Source organism: Bombina bombina, chromosome 3 (genome assembly GCF_027579735.1).
Source record: "Bombina bombina isolate aBomBom1 chromosome 3, aBomBom1.pri, whole genome shotgun sequence".
Lineage (NCBI taxonomy): Eukaryota > Metazoa > Chordata > Amphibia > Anura > Bombinatoridae > Bombina > Bombina bombina.
In genome coordinates, this window is record NC_069501.1 from 1,020,174,520 (window position 1) to 1,020,196,193 (window position 21,674).

At 39.4% G+C, this 21,674-nt stretch overlaps 1 protein-coding gene across 1 annotated transcript in view; it reads left to right on the top strand.

The window, feature by feature from the left end:
- The first annotated feature begins 307 nt into the window (after positions 1–307).
- Positions 308–21,674, top strand: part of LOC128652033 (glycoprotein-N-acetylgalactosamine 3-beta-galactosyltransferase 1) — a 111,723-nt gene continuing 90,356 nt past the window's right edge. Inside the window, exons 1-2 of the mRNA XM_053704985.1 lie at positions 308–416; positions 698–834. The gene's annotated coding sequence lies outside the window, so the exon portion shown is untranslated. The remainder of the gene's footprint in view (positions 417–697; positions 835–21,674) is intronic.

Genomic DNA, 21,674 nt, shown 5'->3' on the forward strand with positions numbered 1-21,674 from the left:
AACAATAGAATATAATATATAGATATTTATATGTATATGTAGATAGATATATAGATAGATGATATATGATGAATGATATATTCCTTTTAACGTGGTGGAATGTTCCCATATTATGGTATTATTTCTGCAAGCAATTATTTATTAAAAAGCTTGGTCTGCCAATGACAGAAAATAATTATGCCAAACTAAAGACAGCTATAGCTCAGGAGTGGAAGGGTTAAGGACTCTAGAGCTAAATCCTGCCTCAGGGCGTGTCAGTGAGTGCTGGCAGTGAATGGGCTTGCTTCTCAGAAGCTGATTGGTTGATAGTGTGAAGTCAGCTTGACCGATAAGAGAGAAGTTACAGAATACTTCTGCATGTTTGTCAGGGAATGTGAGTGACTGTGGCGAGAATCCTATGCCCCGTGTTTGCACTTGTAAGTCTATTGTTCTTGGATGTGTGTGCTATAATATGTGCATGTGCCTTTGTGAGATGGTTCTGCAGAGCTATGCGTATGAGTGAAGCTGTACATTTGCTGCTGCTGGCTGTTTTCAGCTGACTGTGCTTGGGGTTGCGAAATCTTTGAATTTCTGAGCTTGGCTTTTCATTTGTTTGGAAGGCAGACTGCTCTCATGTGGTAGGCTCATAGCAACCCGGGGAGAGCTTAATGTATTCATAGCTTATTTTGTGTGTTAGCTGATTCTTTAATCTTTACAGGAAGTGTAACTGTGCTGCTATCAGCGACGAGAAAGTACAGAACCGTGAAACAAGCATCCTAAAGTGAGAAAAGTATTTATCCGGGGACTGAAGGTACCAAGTCACAAAAGACAGGCGAATACATCAACACCAATCAGGTAACTCAGCTATACAGTCATATTGTGGTAACTTAATGCTCGCAATGACCATTATCAGGTTATTTCCCTGGAAGTTTGAGATATTTTTTTGGGGGGGGGGCTGTTCTTATTATCGTATCTAAATAATACCTTCAGATTACATAAGTTATATGACTGCAAAATTGATAAGTATTAAATAGAAGAGTATATTTATTAAAAAGAAAATCTATTTTATTATAACAGAATAACTTCATGTAAAAACAAATGCTATATGATTAAAGCTGATAAAATCTTAAACATTATACGTTTTACTATTTATATTGCACCCATGTTTATAGCACGCCAGAATCTGCTGGTGTTCTACAGATAAGGGTACTGTAGTAATACTAATACTACTACTAATAATCATTAAAATGTTTTGCTTTCCAAATCCCTATGTGTTTGTTAGAAGTGTTTTTGAATTCACATAGACCTATAAAGTACACCAGAAACCCCTGATTCTTTCCAGTATAACATACTTTTGTTTTAGTATTATGAACAACCCCCCTCCCCCAAAAAAATAGTTTTGTTTTTTATTACATGCCTTAATCATCATCATATGCTATGCCAAGCACTTTTTGATGGGACATAAGACATTTATTTAGCAAAAAAATATTTTTGTTCCCCATAATTTATATTTATTTATTTTTTTCCTGCTGTATTTTTCTTACTGACCCAGGGAGGCTTTATCAGTGTAGAAGTTAATTTATTCAGGTCTCTAACTATAGCAAAGAACATAAGATAAACAGGATACATTTCAATAAGTATATCAAAATTGCACAACTTTCTTTGCTAACATAATGACAGTGTGAAATGCCATTATTATACAGACATCTCTTTTCTTTCTCTCTTCCTCACTCTTTTTCTTTCTCAGCCCCCTCGCTTCCTCCATTCCCCCTGTCTTCTCACATTCCCCCCTCAACTCTTTATTCTCTTTCTTTATCTCTCTCTCTCTCTCTCTCTCTCTCTCTCTCTCTCTCTCTCTCTCTCTCTCTCTCTCTCTCTCTCTCTCTCTCTCTCTCTCTCTCTCACTTCCCCCTCTCTCTTACACACTCTCTCTCTCTGCTTCTCTCTCTCCCTTCCTCTCTCTCTCTCTCTCCCTCTCTCTCTCTCTCTCTCTCTCTCATTTTCATTGTTTTTAAAATTTACTTGTAACTTTTTTTCTGTAGTGTAGCGGTTCCCACCCGCTCCCGCCCCGTGCACGCGCCCGCCCGCCACCCCCCAAAGGCTCGGCCCCCGATGGCCGCCCACCCGCCTCCCAAGTCGGCTCCCATCCACCAACGATACCGGCCATCGATGTCCGGTGCAGAGAGGGCCACAGAGTGGCTCTCTCTGCATCGGATGGCCAGAAAGTGTTATTGCAGGATGCCTCGATGTCGAGGCATCACTGCAATAACCGGAAAGCAGCTGGAGGCGAGCAGGATCGCTTCCAGCTGCTTTCCAGACTGAGGACGTGCAGGGTACGTCCTTGGTCGTTAACTGACATCCTTTAGAGGACGTACCCTGCACGTCCTCGGTCGTTAAGGGGTTAAATACTTGCCCCCCCCACCACATCCAGCTCCTTAAAGGTACAGTTCACCCAAAAATGTGCTCTCCCTTAAAATTATTCCCAATGATCCATTTTACCTGCTAGAGTGTATTAAATTGTTTACAAGTATCTCCTTTACTCCTATTTCTGCATTTGAAATAGCTGATTTAGCCTGTGGTATCCCAACCTATACTGAAAATTTCTATACTGGAGTATATTCTATTGAATAGCCTAAGTAAACACAGCCAGCAGAAGAGATTACACTGCTAGTGGGGTGCAGGATAGTTAAGTAATAAAATGATAATTTTCCATTGTTCTCTCTGTGTATTGAGCTTTGGTCTTCTAGACAAATATAAGATAAGGAAGCAAGTCTGTGTACATAAAGTGATAACATAATGAGATCTGATATTACCTGAAGCTCAACCCATTGTAATAGGCTGTGGTTTAAAAGCACAAACCAGCTACTTCATATACACAAATAAACCTGAAAATGCAATTTCTCAAATATTTTATACTCTACAGCTGGTATAACAAGTCATTGGAAATACATTAATGGAAAACATTTTTTACAGTGTACTGTCCCTTTAAGTCCTGTACAGCTGCCTGGCACTTATAGGGTTGTGGGGCTTGGTAACATAATGTTTCATAAAATGCTTTTATACTAGTTTAGTGGTTCTGGCACCAAAATAACGAGTACTGCTTATTGCAGTAAGTAATATAAAACTTTTTATTGGTCTAACAATTCATTTGTTCAGAAGGCACATGGCATAGAGTTTCCTTTTTCATTGTTTCAAACCCGAAGAAGAGGATAAACTCTCCAAGGCTTTGCTTTTATAGAATACATTGTCATTTCAATAAGAAGTTATTACTGCCTACTGTACTATTCCTGCTATTTGTTTTTTTTCAAGAGCACGTAGAATGTGAGATGTAAGTTCATATTACATAGGATGTTGTCATGCTGGCAAACTTACTGGAGCCTTGTTAAATGTACAGATTAGCTTGCAACTATTAGGATTTAGAATTATCCCTTTTATCTAGAAAATGGTTTCCATTATAGGATTAAACATTTGCTTCACTGAATAGGACATAGGGCAATTAACAAGTATTTAATAGATGGCATAGATATGCAAATCAAATGTTTAGCGTTCATTATATGTGTGTGTGTTATACCCATTAAAGAGACAGTGAACTGTAAATTTGTTTTTCCTTTAATGTCTTTCTAATGATTTGTTATACCAGCTGCAGAGTATAAAATGTATGAGAAATTGCTTATTTATGTTTATTTTGTATATTAAATAGCTGTTTTTGTTATTTGAAACCACAACACATGTTATTGTTTTGCACAGTATATTTGATTATCTCATCGGTTTATAGATAAGTTATTATTTGTCTGGACAGGTAGAAAATAACTTATTTTCTACATTATTATTATTATACTATATTTATATTTAAATATTTTTTATTGAAGGTTTCCACAATTATACAAACAATGCATCAAGAAAAATAACAAAAGGACAAAGGACAGGCTATCAAACGTTGTCCAATAACTTAAAGGGACAGTCTAGGCCAAAATAAACTTTCATGATTCATATAGAGCATGCAATTTTAAACAATTTTCCAATTTACTTTTATCACCAATTTTGCTTTGTTCTCTTGGTATTCTTAGTTGAAAGCTTAACCTAGGAGGTTCATATGCTAATTTCTTAGACCTTGAAGCCCACCTCTTTCAGATTGCATTTTAACAGTTTTTCACCACTAGAGGGTGTTAGTTCACGTATTTCATATAGATAACACTGTGCTCGTGCACAAGAAGTTATTAGATTAGATTCGTTTTATTGTCATTGTACAAAGTAGAAAAACAGAGACAACGAAATTATATTTGAAAATCTAACCAATCCTATACACAGATAGCACTATAATGGTAAAACTAATAGATAGCAAAAAATTCAAGTGACTTGTGCAGAAAATTTCTATACCACAAAAGTACAATGCAAGTGTAATAAAGTGCAAGTGCAAAAAAAAATCAATTCCATACAAAAAAGTATATATATGTGTAAAAAAAAAAATGTAATAAAAAAATGTAATAAAAAAAATAAAAAAAAATTAGTCATCTTGCACACATATGTGTATATTTGCATTATATATATGATGTGAATCATGAGTGTTTTATATGAATAATATGTGTATTTTATATTATATGTGTTATGTGAATATAGAGTGAGGTGAGAAAGAGCCCTTAACAGGATAATCAATAAATTAAGTTAAGACCATTAATTTAGCACTTTCTTCATTATAATAAAAAGATCTAATCATCAGAAGGATAAAAATTAAAAATTAAAAAAGGCTATGAGCATAAGAGAGATTTGTAAAAGTTATTATTTAGCAGAGTAATGGCTCTTGGGAAAAAACAATTCCGTAGCCTAGCAGTTTTTCCTTTTAAGCTTCTATAACGTCTCCCAGATGGTAGAAGGGCAAATAGTCTGTTGCTAACATGGAAGGGATCATGAATAATTTGATAGGCCTTTAAAAGACTACGTCTGCTTTGAAGATCTTCAATGGTAGGTAACTGAGCACCTATGATATACTGGGCGGTTTTAACTACCCGTTGCAGAGCTTTGCGATCAGAATTAGTACAGTTTCCATACCATACTGTGATACAGTTGGTGAGAATACTCTCAATAGTACAGCGATAAAAATTAATTAAAATCTGAGTAGATAAATTAACTTTTTTCAGTGTTCTTAAGAAATAGAGACGTTGTGCTTTTTTCACTAAAGTTGAGGTGTTCAAAGACCAAGTCAAATCCTCAGAGATGTGTGTGCCCAGAAACTTGAAGCTTGGTACACGTTCAACCTCAGTTCCATTTATATGAATGGGCAATTGTAAACATCGATTAGATTTCCTAAAATCAATAATAATTTCTTTAGTTTTTTTAGTGTTTAGGTCCAGGTTGTTCTCAGCACACCAAATAGCCAGTTGCCTTATTTCTTCTCTATAAGCTGATTCATCGTTATTACTGATCTGGCCTATCACAGTGGTGTCATCAGCAAACTTGATAATACTATTGGATACATACTTAGGCAAACAGTCATGAGTAAAAAGAGAATATAGCAGTGGACTCAATACACACCCTTGTGGAACACCAGTATTAAGGGTCAGAGTAGATGAGGTGTGATTACCAATTTTTACCGATTGCGGTCTGTTTGTCAAGAAGTCCAGAATCCAGTTGCATAATAAAGTATTTATGCCAAGATCATGGAGTTTGGCAACCAGCTTAGTAGGAACGACTGTGTTAAATGCTGAACTAAAATCAATAAACAACATTCTAACATAGGTGTTATTGTGATCTAAGTGAGTGAGGGCAAAATGCAGAGCTGACGAGATAGCATCTTCTGTTGACCTATTTTGGCGATACGCATATTGGTTAGGATCCAGTGCAGGTGGTAGGCAAGTTTTAAGATAGGCCATAACCAGCCTCTCGAAACATTTCATAAAGGCTGAAGTGAGTGCAATGGGGCGAAAGTCATTAAGACAAACTGCTGTTGATTGTTTAGGCACAGGAATGATGGTAGTTTCCTTAAAGCATGTAGGAACGGTTGTTTGAGCCAGAGACAGATTAAAAATATCAGCAATTACTGTAGCCAATACTCCAGCACAGGATCTTAACACATGTCCAGGAATATCGTCAGGACCGGCCGCTTTATGTACATCCACCTTGGAGAGGATCCGATACACTTCAGCAACGGAAAAACTCAGAGGTAGTTCATCTGGTGGATGCATAAGTTTAATAATTGATTCTTTGTTTTCACGGTCAAAGCGGGCATAAAAATAGTTAAGTTCGTCTGGAAAGGAAGCATCATTAGTTATGGGGACTGTGCTTGTGGTTTTATAGTCAGTAATGGACTGTATACCTTGCCACATTCTTCTAGAATCAGAGTTGTTATTAAAGTGCTCTTCTATGCGTGTTTTCAAGTCAAATTTAGCTCTTTTTATTCCTTTCTTTAAATTGGATCGTGCCAAACTATAAGCCTCAGCATTACCAGTTCTAAATGCAATGTTACGGGCTTGCAATAAGAGGCGAACCTCTTTGTTCATCCAAGGTTTTTGGTTAGGAAAGGTTTTGATCCTGTTATAGGTGGTTTCCTTGCTGATACAATAGCGAATATGATCTAGGACAGATGATGCATACAAGTCTAGATCAACTTGAGAGTCACTCTTATCTCTTACAGCAAATGTAGTCCAGTCAGTAGATTGAAACTGTGCTTGGAGTTTTTGAGTCGCGTCCTCCGGCCAAACTTTAACTATTCTTACAGAAGATTTTTCACTTTTAATTAGTGGAGAATACCTGGGGTATAAAAAAAGTGCAAGGTGATCAGATTTGCCCAAATGTGGAAGAGGTAGTGCTTTATAAGCATCAACAATATTTGTATAAACATGATCTAATATTTTATTCTCTCTTGTAACATTTTGATAAAATTTCGGTAACACAGTTTTTAAATTAGCATGATTAAAATCTCCTGCTACAATGTAGGCTCTGTCTGGTTGAGCAATTTGTTGCTTATTTATCGCTTTTTGAAGTTCTTTCATTGCAATTTTTGCATTAGCATCAGGTGGAATATATGCTGCCATAACAATAACAGAAGTGAATTCTCTGGGTAAATAAAAGGGCCTGCACTTTAGCATCAAATATTCTGAATTAACAGAACAGTAGCTTTCAGTGATTGTAGAATTAGTGCATCAGTGGTGATTTATACAAATACATAGCCCACCACCTTTGGACTTTCCAGATTCAATACTACTCCTATCTGCTCTGAAGATATCGTAACCCTCAAGTTTAATGACATTGTTTGGAATATCATCATTTAACCATGTTTCTGTGAAAAGTAATATATTACTGTCTCTGATGTTTTTGCATGCATGCATCCTTAATTTTAGTTCATCAATCTTGTTAGTGAGGGATCTCACATTAGCAAGAACAATACTGGGCAAGGGGACTCGATGGGGGGACGCTGACAGTATATTGCGGATGCCTCCACGCTTACCACGCCTCTGTTTGCGATCCCTCCGCCGTCTGCGCGCTCCTCGCCCTGACAATGCAGACACCGGAGGCTCCCCAGCAGTCCACGGCAAACTGACAGGCACATAGATGCTCCGGAGGTTAGTAGAAGCAGTTTGTGAGTATTGAATTCTGATATCCAAAAGTTCCAGCCTGCTGTACCTAATATGTGCGGTACTGATCACAGTTAGCAGGCTTAAGACAACCAGCAAAGTAGCAACCTGTGTAGTAGGATTAGCTAGACACAGAGCCTCGCGTTGTGCACGCGCCGCCATCTTGTGTCAGATGACAACACTAAATAGCTGTATCTGGGAGCAGGCACTGATTGGCTAGACTGCAAGTCTGTCAAAAGAACTGAAAAAAGGGGCAGTTTGCAGATGCTTAGATACAAGATAATCACAGAGGTTAAAAGTATATTATTATAACTGTGTTTGTTATACAAAACTGGGAAATGGGTAATAAAGGCATTATCTTTTAAAACAATAAAAATTCCGGTGTAGACTGTCCCTTTAAGGCAGTGGTGGCCTCCTGTTTTTTTTTTTTTCAATTTAACAATAGGATTAGTAGTAGAATAGGGGATAATGGGGAAAGACGGTCCAGAGGTGGACAGAGAAGAAAAGGGAAAAAGTGAGGGAGAAGAAGAAAAGGTTGTGGTGAACACTTGCGAGGCCTATCTATTATTTTATTCATTTCCTAACAGTCCTGGTTCCTAACACTTAATCTCGACTGCATTCTAACTGTGTCTTCCCATACTATCCATGCTTCCCAAGTTTTTAAAAACTCATTTCTATTGTCTAATAGGGAGGATGCAATGCTTGCCATTTGATGATAATATTTGATTTTGTTAAGTATAACATCATAATGGGGAATCGAAGACTTCCAGTATTTTGCGATAATTGTTCTTACCGCAGTACATATGATATTTACTAATTTAGAGGAGTGTCTTGATAAGCCCGTAACCAGGAAGTGTAAGAGGGCATGTTCTATATTTAATATTATCTGTTTATTGAATATTTTGCTTAGTAACTTAGAAGTGGTTGCCCATACCTTCGCACTTTTCGGACATTCCCACCACATGTGGACATAGGTGCCCTCTATCTGACAGCCTCGATAGCACTGATGTATTTGGGTAGTGCTTGCAATCGCCTTAGGGTGCTTGATTCTACTCGGGTGGATATACCATCTATATAGAACCTTTATATAGTTTTCTTTCAGATTTGCGCTGATGGAGCAAGCCAAGCCTTTTTGTATGATGTCAGACCACTCCTTAATATCTTTAGAGAGGTTGGTTTCTTCCTCCCATTTTTTAATAAAGTGTAACTTCTCTGGCAAATGTCTTGAGCCTATAAACTTATATAGGTTAGAAATTGCTCCTTTAACCCTAGTGTCTGCACTACATAATTTTTTGAATAGTGAGGGGTTATGTGGCTTACCAGGTCTATATACTTCTTCTATTCTAGACTTTAGTTGGAAGAAGTGAAACCAGGAGTGGGGTGCGGAGGTCATAAGGTCATTATATTGTGTGAAAGTGAGAACGTCTGTGCCTCTTAGTGTGTCAGCTATCCTATACAAGCCTTTATTAGCCCATATGTCGCTAACTTGGTTTCTATAGCTATCCGAAAATACTGCCAAGGGTGTCAGAGGTGATCCTTTAGATATCAGGTCATGTTTTTTTTTAAGGTTATCCAACAGACCTAGAGTATGTGACAAAGATATATATTTCGTCCTGGATTCTGGTCTGTCCTTTTTATGTGTCCAGAATATTTGGGAGATTGGGTTGAGGTTTAGCATTTCACTTTCTAAGTGGACCCAGGCCAATTCGGTTTTGGGATTAAATAATTGTGTTGTTTGAGCTAATCTAGATGCATAAAAGTAAGCCTGAAAGTCCAATTTTTCATTTCTTTAAGAAGATCTTTATAGAGAGGGGAGTAGTTAAGTTTATATAAATCTTTTAGATTATATGGGATTAAAATTCCGAGATACTTGATGGCTTGAGTGGCCCACTTGAAGTTAAAATTTATTTCTAACAGCTTTTTCGTATGGTTAGGGAGATGTACCTCAATTGCCTCGCATTTGTCATTATTTATCTGGTAACCAGATAGGGCCCCAAAAAGTTTTAGTAGATCATATAAAATTGGCAGTGACAGAAGAGGTTTGCAAATTGTTAATATGATATCGTCTGCGAATAATGACAACTTGTGTACGGATTTACCTACCACAATGCCAGCGATGTCTTCATTATTTCTAATACTTGCTGCTAGGGGCTCTATGCAAATAGCAAAGGCGATAACGGGCACCCTTGTCTGGTACCGTTGTGGATGTTTATTCTCTTAGGCCTAGATTTGGAGTTCGGCGGTAAAAGGGCTGTTAACGCTCCGCGGGCTTTTTTCTGGCCGCACCATAAAATTAACTCTGGTATCGAGAGTTCAAACAAATGCTGCGTTAGGCTCCAAAAAAGGAGCGTAGAGCATTTTTACCGCAAATGCAACTCTCGATACCAGAGTTGCTTACGGACGCGGCCGGCCTCCAAAACGTACTCGTGCACGATTCTCCCATAGGAAACAATGGGGCTGTTTGAGCTGAAAAAAAACCTAACACCTGCAAAAAAGCAGCGTTCAGCTCCTAACGCAGCCCCATTGTTTCCTATGGGGAAACACTTCCTACGTCTGCACCTAACACCCTAACATGTACCCCGAGTCTAAAAACCCCTACCCTTACACTTATTAACCCCTAATCTGCCGCCCCCGCTATCGCTGACCCCTGCATATTTTTTTTAACCCCTAATCTGCCGCTCCGTAAACCGCTGCCACCTACGTTATCCCTATGTACCCCTAATCTGCTGCCCTAACATCGCCGACCCCTATATTATATTTATTAACCCCTAATCTGCCCCCCTCAACGTCGCCGACACCTGCCTACACTTATTAACCCCTAATCTGCCGAGCGGACCTGAGCGCTACTATAATAAAGTTATTAACCCCTAACCCGCCTCACTAACCCTATCATAAATAGTATTAACCCCTAATCTGCCCTCCCTAACATCGCCGACACCTAACTTCAATTATTAACCCCTAATCTGCCGACCGGAGCTCACCGCTATTCTAATAAATGTATTAACCCCTAAAGCTAAGTCTAACACTAACACCCCCCTAAGTTAAATATAATTTTTATCTAACGAAATAAATTAACTCTTATTAAATAAATGATTCCTATTTAAAGCTAAATACTTACCTGTAAAATAAATCCTAATATAGCCACAATATAAATTATAATTATATTATAGCTATTTTAGGATTTATATTTATTTTACAGGCAACTTTGTAATTATTTTAACCAGGTACAATAGCTATTAAATAGTTAAGAACTATTTAATAGTTACCTAGTTAAAATAATAACAAATTTACCTGTAAAATAAATCCTAACCTAAGATATAATTAAACCTAACACTACCCTATCAATAAAATAATTAAATAAACTACCTACAATTACCTACAATTAAATCTAACACTACACTATCAATAAATTAATTAAACACAATTCCTACAAATAAATACAATTAAATAAACTAGCTAAAGTACAAAAAATAAAAAAGAACTAAGTTACAGAAAATAAAAAAATATTTACAAACATAATAAAAATATTACAACAATTTTAAACTAATTACACCTACTCTAAGCCCCCTAATAAAATAACAAAGCCCCCCAAAATAAAAAATTCCCTACCCTATTCTAAATTAAAAAAGTTACAAGCTCTTTTACCTTACCAGCCCTGAACAGGGCCCTTTGCGGGGCATGCCCCAAGAATTTCAGCTCTTTTGCCTGTAAAAGAATAAATACAATACCCCCCCCCCAACATTACAACCCACCACCCACATACCCCTAATCTAACCCAAACCCCCCTTAAATAAACCTAACACTAAGCCCCTGAAGATCTTCCTACCTTGTCTTCACCATACCAGGTTCACCGATCCGTCCTGAAGAGCTCCTCCGATGTCCTGATCCAAGCCCAAGCGGGGGCTGAAGAGGTCCATGATCCGGTCAAAGTCTTCATCCAAGCGGGGCAGAAGAGGATCTTCCATCCGATTGAAGTCATCATCCAGGCGGCATCTTCTATGGTCTTCCATCCGGAGCGAAGCGGCAGGATCCTGAAGACCTCCAGCGCGGAACATCCATCCGGACCGACGACTGAACGACGAATGACTGTTCCTTTAAGGGACGTCATCCAAGATGGCGTCCCTCGAATTCCGATTGGCTGATAGGATTCTATCAGCCAATCGGAATTAAGGTAGGAATTTTCTGATTGGCTGATGGAATCAGCCAATCAGAATCTAGTTCAATCCGATTGGCCGATCCAATCAGCCAATCAGATTGAGCTCGCATTCTATTGGCTGATCGGAACAGCCAATAGAATGCGAGCTCAATCTGATTGGCTGATTGGATCAGCCAATCGGATTGAACTTGATTCTGATTGGCTGATTCCATCAGCCAATCAGAAAATTCCTACCTTAATTCCGATTGGCTGATAGAATCAGCCAATTGGAATTCGAGGGACGCCATCTTGGATGACGTCCCTTAAAGGAACAGTCATTCGTCGTTCAGTCGTCGGTCCGGATGGATGTTCCGCGCTGGAGGTCTTCAGGATCCTGCCGCTTCGCTCCGGATGGAAGACCATAGAAGATGCCGCCTGGATGATGACTTCAATCGGATGGAAGATCCTCTTCTGCCCCGCTTGGATGAAGACTTTGACCGGATCATGGACCTCTTCAGCCCCCGCTTGGGCTTGGATCAGGACATCGGAGGAGCTCTTCAGGACGGATCGGTGAACCTGGTATGGTGAAGACAAGGTAGGAAGATCTTCAGGGGCTTAGTGTTAGGTTTATTTAAGGGGGGTTTGGGTTAGATTAGGGGTATGTGGGTGGTGGGTTGTAATGTTGGGGGGGGGTATTGTATTTATTCTTTTACAGGCAAAAGAGCTGAAATTCTTGGGGCATGCCCCGCAAAGGGCCCTGTTCAGGGCTGGTAAGGTAAAAGAGCTTGTAACTTTTTTAATTTAGAATAGGGTAGGGAATTTTTTATTTGGGGGGGCTTTGTTATTTTATTAGGGGGCTTAGAGTAGGTGTAATTAGTTTAAAATTGTTGTAATATTTTTATTATGTTTGTAAATATTTTTTTATTTTCTGTAACTTAGTTCTTTTTTATTTTTTGTACTTTAGCTAGTTTATTTAATTGTATTTATTTGTAGGAATTGTGTTTAATTAATTTATTGATAGTGTAGTGTTAGGTTAATTGTAGGTAATTGTAGGTAGTTTATTTAATTATTTTATTGATAGTCTAGTGTTAGGTTTAATTATATCTTAGGTTAGGATTTATTTTACAGGTAAATTTGTTATTATTTTAACTAGGTAACTATTAAATAGTTCTTAACTATTTAATAGCTATTGTACCTGGTTAAAATAATTACAAAGTTGCCTGTAAAATAAATATTAATCCTTAAATAGCTATAATATAATTATAATTTATATTGTAGCTATATTAGGATTTATTTTACAGGTAAGTATTTAGCTTTAAATAGGAATAAGTTATTTAATAAGAGTTAATTTATTTCGTTAGATAAAAATTATATTTAACTTAGGGGGGTGTTAGTGTTAGGGTTAGACTTAGCTTTAGGGGTTAATACATTTATTAGAATAGCGGTGAGCTCCGGTCGGCAGATTAGGGGTTAATAATTGAAGTTAGGTGTCGGCGATGTTAGGGAGGGCAGATTAGGGGTTAATACTATTTATGATAGGGTTAGTGAGGCGGGTTAGGGGTTCATAACTTTATTATAGTAGCGGTGCGGTCCGCTCGGCAGATTAGGGGTTAATAAGTGTAGGCAGGTGTCGGCGACGTTGTGGGGGGCAGATTAGGGGTTAATAAATATAATATAGGGGTCGGCGATGTTAGGGGCAGCAGATTAGGGGTACATAGGGATAACGTAGGTGGCGGCGATTTGCGGTCGGAAGATTAGGGGTTAATTATTTTAAGTAGCTGGCGGCGACGTTGTGGGGGGCAAGTTAGGGGTTAAGAAATATAATATAGGGGTCGGCGGGGTTAGGGGCAGCAGATTAGGGGTACATAAGTATAACGTAGGTGGCGGTCGGCAGATTAGGGGTTAAAAATTTAAATCGAGTGGCGGCGATGTGGGGGGACCTCGGTTTAGGGGTACATAGGTAGTTTATGGGTGTTAGTGTACTTTAGGGTACAGTAGTTAAGAGCTTTATAAACCGGCGTTAGCCAGAAAGCTCTTAACTCCTGCTATTTTCAGGCGGCTGGAATCTTGTCGTTAGAGCTCTAACGCTCACTTCAGAAACGACTCTAAATACCAGCGTTAGAAAGATCCCATTGAAAAGATAGGCTACGCAAATGGCGTAGGGGGATCTGCGGTATAGAAAAGTCGCGGCTGAAAAGTGAGCGTTAGACCCTTTAATCACTGACTCCAAATACCAGCGGGCGGCCAAAACCAGCGTTAGGAGCCTCTAACGCTGGTTTTCACGGCTACCGCCGAACTCCAAATCTAGGCCTTTGATTGATAACCTGCAATTCTAAGAAATGCATATGGACTAGCATAAATAGCCTTTACAGCTTTTATGAATGACCCTGAGATTCCGAATTTTGAAAGAGTTTCAAACATGTAATCCCAGTGGATTCTGTCGAATGCCTTCTCTGCATCCAAAGATAGGAACAGAGAAGGCATTCTTTCGGCTGTAGCAAAGTCAATTAAGTCAATTACCCTACGAATGTTATCGGGGCTTCTCTCCCCAGTACAAATCCCACGTGGTCATTTGATATTAATTTAGGTATATGGGGATTTAACCTAGTGGCTAGTATTTTGGTTAGAAGCTTAAGGTCTGTATTAATAAGCGATATTGGCCTGTAATTTTTGCAATGAAACTTGTCTTTGCCTGGTTTTTGTACAACGCATATCCGAGCTGCCAATAGTTCAGAAGGAATAGTCCCCCCTCCCATTATATAATTAAATGATTCGACCATGTGAGGAATAAGATCAATTGAAAACTTTTTGTAAAAACTTCCCGAATAACCGTCAGGACCCGGGGCCTTATTACTCTTGAGTTGTTTTATAGCTATGGCTACTTCTTGAGCTGTAATTGGGGAATTGAATTGATCCAAAGCAGTTTCTTCAAGCTTAGGCAGATGACAATCATCCAGAAACACCATTATTTTATTTATTCTAGAGGAGGTTAAAGTTTTTGGTAAGCTATATAAGGATTGATAGAAATCAGCAAATGAGTTTGCTGAAGGGTGGTGGATTCATGGAATGAACTTCCATTTGAGGTGGTAAACACAAAGACTGTAAAGGAATTTAAAAATGCCTGGGACATGCATAAGGCTATCCTAAGGAAAAAGTAACATGTAATATGGGTAAACTTGATGGGCCTTTTTGGTTCTTATCTACCGTCAAATTCTATGTTTCTATGAGTTAGCAATATGGGAGGGATTATTAATTATGGAGCCTGAAGGTAACTGGATCTGGGGAATAGAGGTAGTTCTCGTCATGTTTCTAATTTTCCTGGCCAACATACGGTCAGGCGTGTTGGCATATACAAAATACTGTGCATCAATAATTCTCGAGGAAGCTAAGGACTCTTCGTCAAGCATTTTATCTAATTCAGCTTTCTTAGTTTTGATTACTGTAGCTAAGTTAGGACTTCTAGTTAAAATATGTTTTCTAGTGAGATCCTCAATTTCTATTTTTTTCCCTCTATTAGTTGTTTCTTAAGTTTGCTTATGTTAGCCTTTTCTTTGATTAGGATTCCTCTAAGGAAAGCCTTGAATGCCCCCCATACATTTAATGAATTTGGTGTGGAATTGTTGTTGTCTGCCCAAAATTGCTTAATTTGGCGGATAATTTTTTGACATAATATTTCATTTCTTAAAAGGGATGGATCTAGAGTCCAGGATCTGTCCCTGGAAGGGTAAAAACCCCCACTCATCATGATTTCTACTATGGAGTGGTCAGACCAACAGACTTGTACTATATTGGTGCTTGTCGTTAGTGGGCATAGAATTTGACTTGCAAAGATATAATCGATCCTGGAGTAGGAATTATGGGCCGACGAATAGAATGTATAATTTCGGACCCCCAGATTATGGATTCTCCATACATCTAGCAAATTATGATCTAATATGAAGTCGCTTAGGATTTTTTTGGAACCTGTGTCTGTTGAAGGGGATCTGTCTATTTTATTATTAAGGGTTAGATTAAAGTCTCCTCCAAGGATAATATTGTGTTTTTTCCATGAGGTTAGTAATTTGCTAATTTTAGCATAAAGTTACTCTGATTCTCGTTCGGGGCATAAATGTTCCCTAGTACAACCGTATTGCCTTGTATTTTACCTTTTAGTATTATAAATCTCCCCTCTGGGTCTCTAATAACCTCCTCTTCCTGAAAGTTGAGGGAGGTATGTAGGATAATAGAAACTCCTCTCTTTTTCTTTTGGCCAAATGAATGGTATTGGATTGGGAAAGCTGAATCCCAGTATTTCGGGTTCTGCGTGGAGGTAAAGTGAGTTTCTTGCAGCATAATAATATGTGCTTGTCTGTGTTTATATTCTGTAATTGCTTTTTTACATTTAACGTGGGAGTGTAAATCCCTCACGTTATGTGAAATTATTTTAACTTGCATCTCTAACTAGCATAGTTAAGCATAAAGGCGGCCTTATCACATATCCCCAATTTAAACAATACCTTGGAGAGCTGACGTTGTTAGCTGAATTACCTATTTCCTCCGCATACCTCCACCATATCTCTAACTTTATAGCCCCACGAGTGTTCAAAGGGAAAGCGAGAAAAGCTAAGAAAGGAATAAGAAAGACATTAGTAACAAGACAAACAAATAATAACATTAGTATCAGTGTGAGATACTTCATTGTTCAATGAACAACACTTTAGTGGTTTCATGGTGTATGAATGATCCAATTAGCACATATAACTACAATAATGCTAGGTAGATGTACATGACCAGATTTAATCTTGTATATTTATAGTTTACTACAAAGGAAGATGCTACTGCATGGGATTATTTTATTTAAAGGTGTCAAGAGAGAAATTATATGAAATAAAAGGTAGGGGAACGGGATCTGGTGGACAATAAATGATATAACACTACCTCAGTTAGGGAAAGGGAGATCATATTAATATATATCTAGGTATTTTGATTATTCCCTATCACGCTCTTTGTGTCAGAGCGGGCCAGAAGCATGGTAATGAACTCTGTTATCCATAGAGGGATAGTATATTAGGACCCAATGTAGGTCATGCGAAGTAATTTTGGAGCTTAATTTCCCTCTCCCCTCCTATCTCCAACGTAAATATTCTACCAACCAATGGTAATAATAGGGGATTGAAAATAACTTTCTGCCTCTAACATGTGCAGTTTCTAAACCAACAATAACATCAATATATTTAAAATAATTTTGGTTATTGGAGCATGGGTTTCCATTTGCATTAATAGGCAAGCATATATTGGACATAGAGACATAATAATTTTCTGACTATAACATGGACAACTTTCAAATCAACTATAACAATAACATATTTAAAGTAACTTTGGTTTATGGAACATGGGCTCTCATTTGCAGCAATAGACATATAATTACTGTTCGTAGAGTCATAACTCATAAACAGTTTAGTACTGTTTAACAATTTCCTCCATCTTAGACACATGAAGGAAAATACGCTTCATTTCTTGTGAAAGTTAATGGTTAGGCCCAATGGGTCCTAGCCACTGATATTAGGATGCCAGCTCTCATCGTTCATCTATTGTAGCTTGGGCTTGTAAATCCGAATCTTCTCCTAATTGATCCCCAATGTTTCTGGAGAGTGTTGTACCCTTGGGGACTCTATTCCACATCTGTTGATTCTGCTTCCTGGGTGGTCTGGGTGGCAAGGGTAGGGGTGTGTCCTCCCTCACTAGTCACAGTTGACCAAGTAGATCCATGCCTTCCTCTACAGATGTACAGGAGTATGTGGTTTTATTGTGGAGGAAGACAAGTCGGAATGGGAAAGACCATCGGTATTTGATCTGAGCTTTCATTAAGGCCATAGTAATTGGCTTGAGTTCCCTCCTCTTACGCAGAGTAATAGGAGAAAGGTCAGCAAAAAATTGAAGGTGATGGCCCTCAAAGTCTACATTCTGTTGCATTCTGGTAGTTTGCAGGAGCCGCTCTTTGGTGGAGTAATAATGGAATTTGAGTATGACATCTCTAGGGATATTTGGGGGTCTTGGTTTATTTAAAGCTCTGTGTATTCTATCAATCAGAAAAAAGCTCTCCTCTACTTCTGGTAGTAGATGTTGGAGGATCTTAAGAAGGACATCATGAAGCTTGTCTTATGTTTCTGGGAGATTTCTGAGTCTCACATTAGATCTCCGGGATCTATTCTCCAAATCTTCAAGTTGTGACTCTAGTTGGTCCATTGTATTATGTTGGGCCTGTACAGAATTATGAATCTTTGGAATTTCCTCAACAATCTCTCCAACTTTATCTTCTAGATCAGAGGTTCTCTGACTAATCTCTTTGATATAATTTCTTATATCTTTAATTGCAGCTTTTAATTCAATTTGAAATACCTCCTTGATTTTTTGGACTAGGGTGTTAGTGGATGGCTGTGCTTGATCTTCTGTACCAGAATCTGAAGTGGCCTCTATCAAATCAACCTTCTGCGAAGCTCCCCTGTCTTGGAGCATAGCTCTTTTCTTTGCCTGAGCCTTGGATAAACAGTCCTTGACAGACTGATTTTTTTCCCTTCATTATACTGTAAATATTTTCTATCAGGAATAGTTCTTGTGCAACCTATATTATAGCAGACATCCGTCTTATCATGCAGTAGCTAAATGGTTGTGTAGATCTTCAGTGCCTTATTGCTTGTTAAACACCATGAAAACCAAAGGTTAAGACCTATGAGAATGCAGACATGCTTATTGGTAAAGGGGCTGAATCTTAATCAAAAGTCCTCTTGTAACATAGAAATAACAAAGATGGCTATCCAGCCTATAGAGACCTGCTAGTCTCTCAGATCCTAAGTCATACCACTGTAGAACTGAGACAGGAATCATATCCCCTCTCCCTTAGGAATGCAGGAGCAGGGGGGGACCGAACACCTTTACTAGAGACACTTTTACAGCATTACTCTTCAGGGAGTTGATTGGAGGTACTGTTTGCTGTACATAGGGAGGTCTAATCTGTTAAGCAACCAAGTGTGACATATGTCTCTTAATGGGTATTAACCTCTTCCTAGCTGGTGTATTTCCTTCTTCTGTTTCAAAGCTCCCAAAAAATTAAAACAACAGTCTCTTACTTTCCGGTGTAAAGTAGGGGGGTAATACATACACTAGTGTCAGATCGCAGCAGAGAAAGGCCCCAGGCAAACCTTCAACACTTGTCGACGACAGATGTTATGGGTCTCGTTTACAGTTTTTTGGGTAACCTCCTTATCTGGGGGCTTTTTGCAAGAATAAGTAAAAGAGTACCTGAACTCTGGTTGCTATTAGACCAGTTCTTTCTCCACTCGTTGGATGCGTTGTTGCGGCCGAGGTGTAGGCCCCAGAACTAAGATGGCGCCGTTTCGCGCTGTTTCACTGTACCCCGGCTCTTTTGGATGCTGGACTTCAGGGCCTCAAATCTTCTACAAGTCTCTCCAGTAAGGTACCTATATATAATTACAATCGCCTATACTTTGTTCGTGGGGCGATTCCCCTTGTCTCTGCGGTGGCAGACATCTGCGTCCTATAGGCCCCCAGGTACTTTCTCAAATGGTGTCGCTCCCTCTCTGGGAGATTCTATGGCTCTCACACACTTGCTTCCTCACCCTGAATCCAACCTCAATGCTCCGGAGCGGAGCCCCGACCCTCCGGAGCAATGGGTGTGCACTGTGGCTAAGATAGGCGGGTATGTAACAGGAGTGTTTGTAGTGGCTCACGGGTTGCTGGAAATATAAGTCCGTCTAGTTGGTCACTCTGGAACCCAAGACCCCAGAAAAGGGGTGTCCAGCCTCACTGCTAGCTAGTCCGTTCAAACAGGTGGTAGTTTGAAAAAAATAAGTATTATTTTAAATAGATATTATCAGTTTAAGCACGGAGCCCACCGCATATGCGACTGTTCAGGTCTGTGGCTAACTCCGCCTCTCTATTATACTATATTTATGAAGCGCCAACATATTCCGCAGCGCTGTCCATGGATACAATTAATTTAAATAAAACAATATAAGACTTGTAAGAGACAGGACAACATTTACAAACACATACAGGAGGGATTGAGGGCCCTATTCCCGTGGGATTTACAATCTAGAAGGGTAGGAGGTTGAGAAACAGGAGGTGAGGACTGCAAGATTAAGAAAGATGTTAATACTGAGTTAGATGAGGGAAATGTTAGGTAAGTGAAATCAGTTTATTATTGAGTTGGGTGGTAGGCTTTCAAAAAGTTTTCAGGGAACATTTAAAGGAAGAAAGATTAAGGCAAAGCCTGACAGCACGAGGGAGAGTGTTCCAGAGGGTAGGTGCTGCACGACAGAAGTCCTGCAGACTAGCATGAGAGGAGGTGATAGTCGCGGATGCAAGGAGCAGGTCATTGTTGGATCTTAGTTGGCGGGCTGAAGTATACTTGTATATTAGAGAGGATAGGTAAAGGGGAGCGGCGTTGGTGAGAGCTTTGTATGTAAGGGTGAGAATTTTGAATTTAATTCTGATGTGAATGGAGAGCCAATGAAGGGACTCGCAGATACAGAGTGACGGGAAAGGTGGATCAGCCTGGCAGAGGCATTTAGGATGGATTGAAAGGAGGAGAGGCGGGAAAGAGGAAGGCCAGAGAGTAGGTTATTGCAGTAGTCAAGTCGGGAAATAACAAGGGAGTGGCTTATTTGCTTTGTGGTGTCAGCACTCAGAAAAGGGGGAATCTTGGAAATATTGTGTCGACGGTTGCGGCTGGATGTAGAAAGCGATTGGATATGGGGGACGAAGGATAGATTTGAGTCAAGTGTAACTCTGAGGCAGCAGACTTGGAGCGATGGGGAAATAGTGATGCTGTCAACAGGGATAGAGAAGTCAGAAGTCGGCGTAGAACTTGAGGGGGGATAAGAAGGAGCTCAGTCTTGGACATGTTAATCTTTATGTGGTGAGAGGCCATCCAGGAAGAAATACCAGATAAGCAGTCGCTGACATGAGAAAAGACAAAGGGAGAGAGAGCAGGGGTGGAGAGGTAGATCTGGGTTTCATCAGCATAGAGGTGATATTTGAAGCCATAACTGAAGAGTAGAGGACCCAGAACAGATCCTTGAGGTACACCAACAGACAGAGGCATAGGAGAGGAGGAGTCGCCGGAAAATGACACAGAAAAAGACCTATGAGAAAGATAGGAGTGAATCCAGGAAAGAGCAGTGTCACAGAGGCCAAAAGAGCTAAGGGTCTGTAGGAGGAGGGGTGGTCAACTGTGTTGAATGCAGCTGAGAGGTCAAGTAAGATGAGTATAGAGTAGTGGCCAATATTTTTAGCAGAGAGAAGATCGTTAGTAACCTTGGTAAGGGCAGTCTCAGTTGAGTGTTTAGGGCGGAATTCAGATTGCAGGGGGTCAAGCAAAGAGTTGGTGGACAGAAAGTGAGTTAGGCGATTGTAAACTAGTTTTTCAAGGAGTTTTGATGTTAGTGGAAGCAGTGATATGGTACGGTAGCTTTCAGGAGAATTAGGGTCAAGGGAGGGTTTTTTGAGTATGGGATTGACTTTTGCGTGTTTGAAAGAAGATGAGAATGAGCCCGTAGAGAGAGATAGGTTGAAGATGTGAGTAAGAGCAGGAGTGAGAGTGGGAGACAGGGAGGGTATTTTATGGCGTGAGGAAGAGAGTAAGGAAGAAACTTCATTCTCAGTGGCTGGATGGAAGATGCAGAGAGTTGCAGAGGGAGTAATTGGGCCTGTTGTTGGAATATTGCAGGTTGGTGTTGGGATTTTACTTCAGATAGTACGTGTTTTGTTTAAAAAGTAGTCTGCCAGGTCTTGAGCACTAAAGACAGATGGGGGTGGAGCAGGTGGGTAGAGGAGAGAGTTAAAGGTGGAGAAGAGTCGTTTAGGGTTTGAGGAAAGAGTAGATATGAGTGAAGAGAAGTAGGTTTGCTTGGCTAAGTGAAGGGCGGAAGTGTATGAACAAAGAATAAACTTATAGTGTATGAAATCAGGTTCAGAGTGAGTTTTCCTCCAGA